Below are 8,294 nucleotides of genomic sequence, written 5' to 3'. Positions count from 1 at the left end.
TTCTATTTCTCCTCAATAGCAATGCCAGGAGAGGGGTCGGGAACATTTGGGGGAAGATCCTGCTGGACATTAGGATGTGTGCCAATCCTACTCAAGTGAACACATCTGCATCACAATACATTGAAGGTGGGAAGTGCCGATCCAAAGTGCTTTGGAAGAGTGGCTTCTGTTTCACAGAGAAGCCATTGCTCTGAAGTGCCCCATTTTCATGGCTTGTGGAGTCTAAGCCTAAGGCCCAAGTCCTTCTGATCGAGGCCCAGCCCGTGGACGGTGTGAGGCCGGTAGCGGCCCCCGGCGCGCCGGGCTCGGGNCTTCCCGGAGTCGGGTTGCTTGGGAATGCAGCCCAAAGCGGGTGGTAAACTCCATCTAAGGCTAAATACCGGCACGAGACCGATAGTCAACAAGTACCGTAAGGGAAAGTTGAAAAGAACTTTGAAGAAAGAGTTCAAGAGGGCGTGAAACCGTTAAGAGGTAAACGGGTGGGGTCCGCGCAGTCCGCCCGGAGGATTCAACCCGGCGGCGCGCGTCCGGCCGTGCCGGTGGTTAGGCTGCTCTGCCTGGCTAGGCTTACACAGTGCTGATAGAAGGCCACCTCTTGCTGTTCCTGGAAGACTGTGATGGGCCCCTGCAGACCCCCTAGAGCAACTCCAATCGAAAGCCCTGCATCTAGGCCATAGGAGATGGATTTCTAGGCAAGGTGGGCAGCACATAACTGGGAAGAGACTATGCCAAATCATTGGCCTTATGGGCTGTAGTCATTTTGGCATGGTAAATAAGGTTACAAGAGAAGGTAATTCCAACAGGGACTAGGGGTCATACTTGCCCAACAAAATGGGGAAGGATCTCTTTAAAGGTGTGGGCTTTGTTCCCCATAATCTTTCAGTCACTAGACATCCCAGCTCCAAGGCAGAGAAAGAGAGCCTTGGCAGGGGACAGATGTGCTGTGACATCCCTCTAGCATCTATGAAGCATGTTGCAGAGGAATGGCTGGAGGAAAGAGTAGGAACTTGCCCATCTTAGTACTTCCTCTGCCTTGTAAGTCGCTGAGTCAAAGCTTTTATTTGTTGACTGAATAACAAAACTTTGTCCTGCTTTAACCCATTCCTTGCCGTGAGGTTTCTGTCTGTTTGGTTTTGCTGAGACAAGTCCTCTAATGTTTTTGTATTTTTCTCCTGTAAACACTGAAAAGGCTTGTTTTTGTTTTCTGGTTTTGTTTGAATAAAACCATCCTTGATGTGTGTGAGTGGGGATACAGTGAAGAGGTATATCATGGGTAAAGGGAGGGAAGAGGCTGTCCACGTCTATGAGAGCTTTGTTACTCTGTGGACGGTAAGCCAAGGTACAGATGCGGGTTTGACACCCTTCCATGCAGATAAAGCCTGAGGAAGCTCACACTGGCCTTAAACGTTTGCTCTCTCTCACTCGAATCCCCTCTCCCCCCACATCCCCCCTATGCTGGAATACAGACACGCACCACATCGGCCAGTGAGGCACACTTCCTTAATAGGGACCTTAACAAACATCTTCCAACTGCTTCAGAAGAGACCCAGAGGCCCTGGAAACTTCCACTGAGGCTCTTACTTTCTCAGTCTGCCTCTGAGCTCTGACCGACCCTAGAAGGTCATGGAGCAGCACACAAGGAAGGGAAATGGAGCCTAAGCTTCCTGAGCATGTTACAGGCAGGCTGGCTAGGGCTCCCACCTCCTCCCTTGACCATTTATTGGAAAACCATCGTGACTAGGCCTGAGAGAGTCAGGGATACAAACTGCTCTTAAAGAAAATGTGCCATTTCTCCTAAGGAGCAGTGGGAAGGAATTCTCTCCACTGGGAACGGATAATCCCTCTGAGCTTGTTTGGCAACCTCAAGCATATGTCTGAGTCGGGGTTTTCTTACCTTCAAGGTGGCAAAGCCATCAGTCAGCTTATAACATTGCCATAAGGGTGGATGGTCATGGCTATGGACATGTCTATATCACATTAATGGAGAATTTCTCTACTATTGCAATTCCTGCAAGGGGAGAGATCTCTCTCTCCTTATCACACCACGTGTGAAGAATCCTAAGAGTTACAGGGAAATGTCAGAACCAGTGGCGTTCCTTGGTGTGGCAAACCCATCCCTGAAGCCAAACTTCCTCCCCGGGGCATCTCAGCATTCACAAGATGATCAGCCCAGGGGCCTGGTGTCTGTTTGGAAGGTGACTGGGGAAGGCCTGGAAGTAAGGATAAAATGACAAGTGCCCTGTGTGTTTGCTTTTTATCTGTTGTCTATTTAGATGGGGCCTCCCGGTCCACATGGCATGAGCCATGAAAGAGGAAATGTTCGGAGTCCTTGTCTTCACTTACTCAAAGCATTTGCCTCTGTCCTGGTGTGTGTGTGTGTGTTTTGGGGGGTCACATTTCCAAGTGGTGGAAGGAAAAGACTACTTTAACTTAGCCCACTCCAGAACTAATCAGATTTTGGGCAGAGAGACTGTTGTTTGTCATTTATACCCTTCCCACCCAGAGATGCTCCATTCCCTGGAGTCTGTCAGAGCTGAGGAAGTGGTGGAACATGGACAGATGGACAGACAAATGGATGGACAGACACACAGACAGACAGATGGGCAGGCTGGGGGAGAGACAGACATATCCATCTGGCAATCTTCCAGTGAGTCTGAGAAAATATCTCTCCGTTCACTGCTATAAAGATCACCATGAAGATGGGGTCACATTCATATATGTGTTTAACTGTTGTGACCCCTGAAGACAAGAGGAACTTTGAGTCCCGTTGTCTGCCCCTTTTCTGTTAGGGTAGGGACACTGACACATGTAGGTAGTCAGAGCTGTGGTAAACAGCATTTCCTGCTGCCTTGTAGTTCAGATTTCTTTTTATTCATAGCTATTTGCTATGATATTGATACTAATAGCTGACTGAGAATATGTTTGTGGGAAAGACAAAAATGAGTGTTACCATTTTCCTTTACCCACCGTGAAAAACACGTGTTTCAGATGCTGAGTTTTAAAAAGCCCAGTAGGTCCTTATGCCACGTAATAGCCAATGCTTATTACATTGTATCTATTTCATTTACTTTGTCCTAACCTATAGGATGTTCAGATCATAAATTCATTTGATATGTTTACCATCTTGAATGCTGGAGAAAATTAATCAACAATTTGAGGGGTTAAAGAATCCCCCCCCAGTCAATAAAATAGTTTTCTTTGGGTTTAGGTCTTGGTATCAACTCACGACATCTTAAATGTGGGCTCTATCTTTCATTCTCCAAATGTCCTACACAAAGCACTGGACCATTGCTGTCTCCCTTTTCTCCATGTGTAAACTAGGGGACTTGTTAATAATCACTCTTGCTACAATGACAATTTAAAAATATTTATATAGCTGAATTGTTCTCAATGCATAGTAAATTTCCAGGAAATGTGACCTATTATTATCCCAAATGGAAAACATCACTTAGCTGTGGGCTCCTTGAACAAGAGGTGTAACTATATGCCCTCAATTTTTTAGCACAGTCCTTAATATGTAATAGACTTCTCGTAAATATTTGTTGACTGGACAACAGAAAGACTATGGCTCGTGAAGACTGTCCAAATGGTTCGTCTTCATAAAGCCTGCTAAAATATAAATTTTGATTGTAAAGATAAAAATCAGTTCTTCATTCCCTATAGCAGTTTTTCTACCCGACCAAATGGCTGAGCATCTATAATGAGGCCCAGGATTGTAAGCTGGAGACTCAGACCAAGGAGGTCAACAGTAATTTTCACCATGGCAGTATCTAAACACTAGTGAGGCTTACGATTATCTGCAGATGTCAGCTGAAGAGTAGGGGAGTTCAGGCACATGCCCACAGTAGCATCAGGGGACCTACAACGTGTACCCATATGAGACCCAGCCGCCCCTCCCAAACTCAGACTCATGATATTTATAGCCATGTTGCTTCAGTGAGGGGCCAATGGCTGGGGGAATGGGAGCTGCCATGGGGTCTGGGGATGATGGGAAACAAAGTGTCTCTCTCGGAGGCAGCTGGGCTTATTTTAATGGGCAAGGTCAGCAATGAAATGACCAAGAAGAGAAATGGCTGCCATTATGCATCAGTTACAATCTTATATCAATTATCCCCTGTACCATTCCCTTTGCCACGGGCTGAAGCAAACATGGCCCCTAATCAGTTTTACATCTCCGTTTAATTTTATTGGAAAGAAGAGCTGGCAATGCATCACAGGGGCCGAGTGTGACACGAAAGGTGACCCCCCCTGCCAACTTAATGGCACAATACATAACCCTTAATGAAGTCGCTATCTTGTCCCTCTTCTGCTGTCTGGGCCCTATGATTTACAACGGCATCATTTGCTTGGCTCCCTTTTCATTTCAGCTTTGACAAAGTGGATGAAACAATTATCTCCGTTATCGGCCAAAGCGGTAGACATGTGAGAGTTGGGGGATTTCTGCAGGTGGACAGCCTTGGCTAAGAATCAACACCAATGGTGAAATGTGCCCAGGAATAGCTCCCACCTCTCTCTCACTTGTGACTATGAGCATCTGAAGATGGATTGTGTATCCTGACGAGCACTGTGAGTCTTACATCATTGTGGCAAGGAGTCATTTCAGAAGAAGGGGAAGCTGCCGACAGAACAGAGCTTGGGATTTTGCAGTTTATTCTCATGGGAGCCCCTAATATTGTTTTCAGTGCGTGCCCAGGCCATGTTCTCCCTCACACCATCTTCTTATATTCATCTGTGGGCAATAGCACCTGCACTTTATGTGTTATAAATGATACCTTGTATTTATTTATCATAATTGGTAATTATTTATTAACTTGTTCAAATAATATTTGTTTGGTACCTTGTGGATAGTAATTTAGGTGCCGAGGGAACAAAGAGAAGGAGTGGCTATGGAAATTATCTTAAAAAAATGGAATACTCTACGGGCACAAAACCGTGACCTGACTCTTCAGTAAATGTAGCAGGCATAGAGACAGAGATAAATGAAACAAAGTATGTAAACCGAACACATAGTTGCCCAGAAGAAGTTATTTTGAGATGAGGGGGATAGGATTTGAACAATTAAAAGGGAAGAGTTGGCTGACCACAGTACATATGACTGTCCCCAGCACTGAGGGCAGACCGTGAGCTTGAAGTCATCCTGGGTAGCACAGTGAGTCTGTCAAACAAAGAGAAAAGCCTTCTTCCCTACAAAATGCCCTGGGATGTATCATCCTGCAGGACATGTTTTGGTACAGAGCAAAGTTGAGTGAATATTCTTGTCGGTGGCCCTGAGTATCCAACTATAAGTGACAGTGGATCAAATCTTGTGGAGGAGTTGCAACATTTGATTGGGAGATTGTCTGAGAGTGGCGTCTACAAAGGCAGGAAAGGCAGCAGAAACTGCATTCAATTCTGTCACTTAGGTTGGATGGGGAAGATGTAATATCTTAGATATTCTTGGTGGGGCCTTTGACCTATGGTGTTTCTCCCTCAGGAGACTTATGGATGTGGGTACACAAGCACATGCTGTCATTGACTAAATTACATTGTCTTTGGCTATACAATTTTCCAAGAGATAAGCTTACAAAATTCAATCAAGTATCTTCTTTTGCACTGGGTAGACTTGGGAAGAATTGCAATTAGTTTTTTTTTTTTTTCTAACTTCCAGGTTCCCTGAAGAACAAAAATCATAGGTCGGAGGTTCATTAATCAGCGAGATTCTCTTTGCAAATACCACCTGAATGAGTAGTCCCTGTTTTTAGAGAGATTTTTAAAAAACGATGACAGTCTGCACCATGGCATTGTTCTCAGGCCAATGGAGCACTGTAACATCAATGTGCTTCAGCAGAAATGGATCCTTCATATAAATCTGCTCGTGAGTAAACTCAAAAATGACTACATCCTATCAACTGGCGTAGATGAATATACAGAAGCTATTCATGGAGACTTCAATAAGCAACCCATCCAGTCTCTGCCTTCACTATGCCCTACTTTGTACTGGAAAGTAAAGGGGACAGCTTGGTACTCACACTTTGTATAACTAGGTTTTCCAAAAGTAGCGCATACTCACTTTAGACAAGTATGTCACCAGGTTGGCTGTTGAAGCAGGGTGACAATAAAGGTCCCAGTCAATAGTCAACCAAAGTGATATGTTCAGAACCCATTTACTCGAAAGAGCATTGCTTTAATGCTCCTGCCCCACATCCAACCACCCCTATATGCTTCCTTCTCACCCAGTTAGCCACTGCCCAGTCTTCAGTGGCACATTTGTTGCCTTTAGTATCAAATCCTGACTGTTGTCTTGTCACTGACAGGTGTCTTCTAAAATAAAGAGAGTAGCAATGGAGCTGAGGAGAGCGTGCTGTGTAGAGTCTGTAAGTTAGAGAGCTATTTCATCTGTTTATGCTGCTAAGTGGGGGAGTTGAAGAGGGGAATCTGTATAGAGCAATGACCTGAATACAGCTTGTAGCTGGGGTGGAGCACCACATGGGAAGGGCCATCCCATCCTCCCCCCTGGGCAGGTAGGGATGCGTGATAGGATAATCTCTGGGATATAAGACCTATTTTTTGGCTAGAGTTGGAGACGAGGGAGGCAGGAGAGAGAACCCTGTGGTTACTTCCTTCAATCTCAGTAAATTGGAAAGGTTTGCCCTGGTGCCTGCTGATATTTCCTGATGGAAATTTCTGCCGCTGATAGAGATACAGATGGAGTTTACGGACATGGGACTGTAGACACACTCTGGGATAATGAAGAAAATGCCCATGGTAGCCATATGCTCGGTGGCAGTTTACTAGAAGGAACTCCAGTTGAGTGCATACAGAATAGCGTTCTTGGCAGCAGTGACTAAGGGGGATCCTCTGCATTTCCGTGCCTTTTGAAAAAGGATCTTTTGATCTGATTTATGTGAATTTTAAAGGAAAAAAAAAACAGTCTTTTTTTTTAATGCTCTTTCCTCTGACCTTGAGATTTATTTCAGAGTGATTAGGGACCTGGGACGAGGGTATACTCAGAGAACGGGCACTCTTCTCTGTTGGCTCCGTTTCCTTCAGGGCTCTGTTGTGGCAATTCTTTCTCCTTGGGAGGCTGCAGCACCTATCTGTTTACCTCATCCAGCTTGACTGGCACTGCTGCCCCTGGCCAATCTTCCCACTGAAAATCTTCCAAGCTCTTGCCCAGGGTGATGCAAGTAGAACTTACCAAATCCAAGGTTAGAACTCAAGTCACTCTTGTCCGGAAGTTTGTAGAACTCATATTCTCTGAGTATGGCAGGGCTGTCTAATTTGGGACACAGGGAAGGCTGCTCAGAGTAGTTCTGTGTGTTTGTAAAGTATATAGCACTATATTTTAACTTGAGGGTCTGGGTTCATTTATAACATGAGGTTGCCAGGGTGTGTGTGTGTGTGTGTGTGTGTGTGTGTGTGTGTGTGTTATTTATCATAACTTTAAGGGACTTTAAAATGGAATATGCTAGGGCCCTCCTCAAATATGATTTAATTCTGTATATTTACTCCTGGAGTGTTGTTGTGACCCAGTAAAACTGAGCAGAGCAAGTGTTATGTGTCTCACCACTGACCCAACTTATTTTACTCGAGGTCAATTTGCATGACAGAAATATTATAGCAACACTTTAAAGTGTGAGAATACGTACAGAGAGAGAAGCCCAATTGAAGGCAAGATGCTCTGACCCAGGACTAAGCCAAGAATAATTAGGAGCACTGTTTTGAACTCAGTGTGTGCAGTGAATAATTTGCCTGGGGCTTTTTGATATGGGTGTAAAGAGAAAATGTGTTCAGAGCCTGCAAACTGTGCTCTAGACTCAGGCCAAAGGGGCTAAACTGTGCGATTTTTCTTCTTCTCCAGCTCTGTTAGACAACACCTTGTATGCACCCTGAAGGCAGCCATGGGTTAAGGTGCAGTTAGAGGTTCACGTGGGCAAGGCAAGAATTGCGGCTCATTGGGTTAAAGGTAATCACTTACTTCCTAGATAAATCTCTTTCCCTCTTTATGAAATATGGCAAAAGAGCACCACCCTGTCCTCACTGCAATCTCCTTCCCAGTATCCCTGCCCTTCCTTCTCAGGCCTAGCTCTGTACTCTTAATGTGATCAGCCTTGCTCATTCTTGGCTTCTATAGAGCATTTATAAACCCATCTTCCCTTGTATGTGGATTCTCTACTTCCCCCTCTCCCTCCTTGTCCTCCTCTCCTTCCCTTCCCTATCCCTGTCACCTCCTCCCTCTCAGTCTACCCTGCCTCATGCATGCCTTTGTGTGTGTGTGTGTGTGTGTGTGTGTGTGTGTGTGTGTGTGTGTGTGT

At 45.2% G+C, this 8,294-nt stretch overlaps 1 long non-coding RNA gene across 1 annotated transcript; it reads left to right on the top strand.

Annotated features, from left to right (window-relative positions):
* The first annotated feature begins 230 nt into the window (after positions 1-230).
* Positions 231-7,922, top strand: LOC110300408. Its single transcript, XR_002378568.2, has 4 exons — positions 231-697; positions 4,368-4,566; positions 5,648-6,353; positions 7,841-7,922. It is a non-coding gene; the product is annotated as an uncharacterized LOC110300408 (long non-coding RNA).
* The last annotated feature ends 372 nt before the right edge of the window (positions 7,923-8,294 follow it).

The sequence above is a fragment of the Mus caroli genome, chromosome 8 (genome assembly GCF_900094665.2).
Source record: "Mus caroli chromosome 8, CAROLI_EIJ_v1.1, whole genome shotgun sequence".
Classification (NCBI taxonomy): Eukaryota; Metazoa; Chordata; class Mammalia; order Rodentia; family Muridae; genus Mus; species Mus caroli.
Note: the sequence above shows the minus strand (reverse complement) of the source record. Positions and strands in the feature narration are given on the sequence as shown.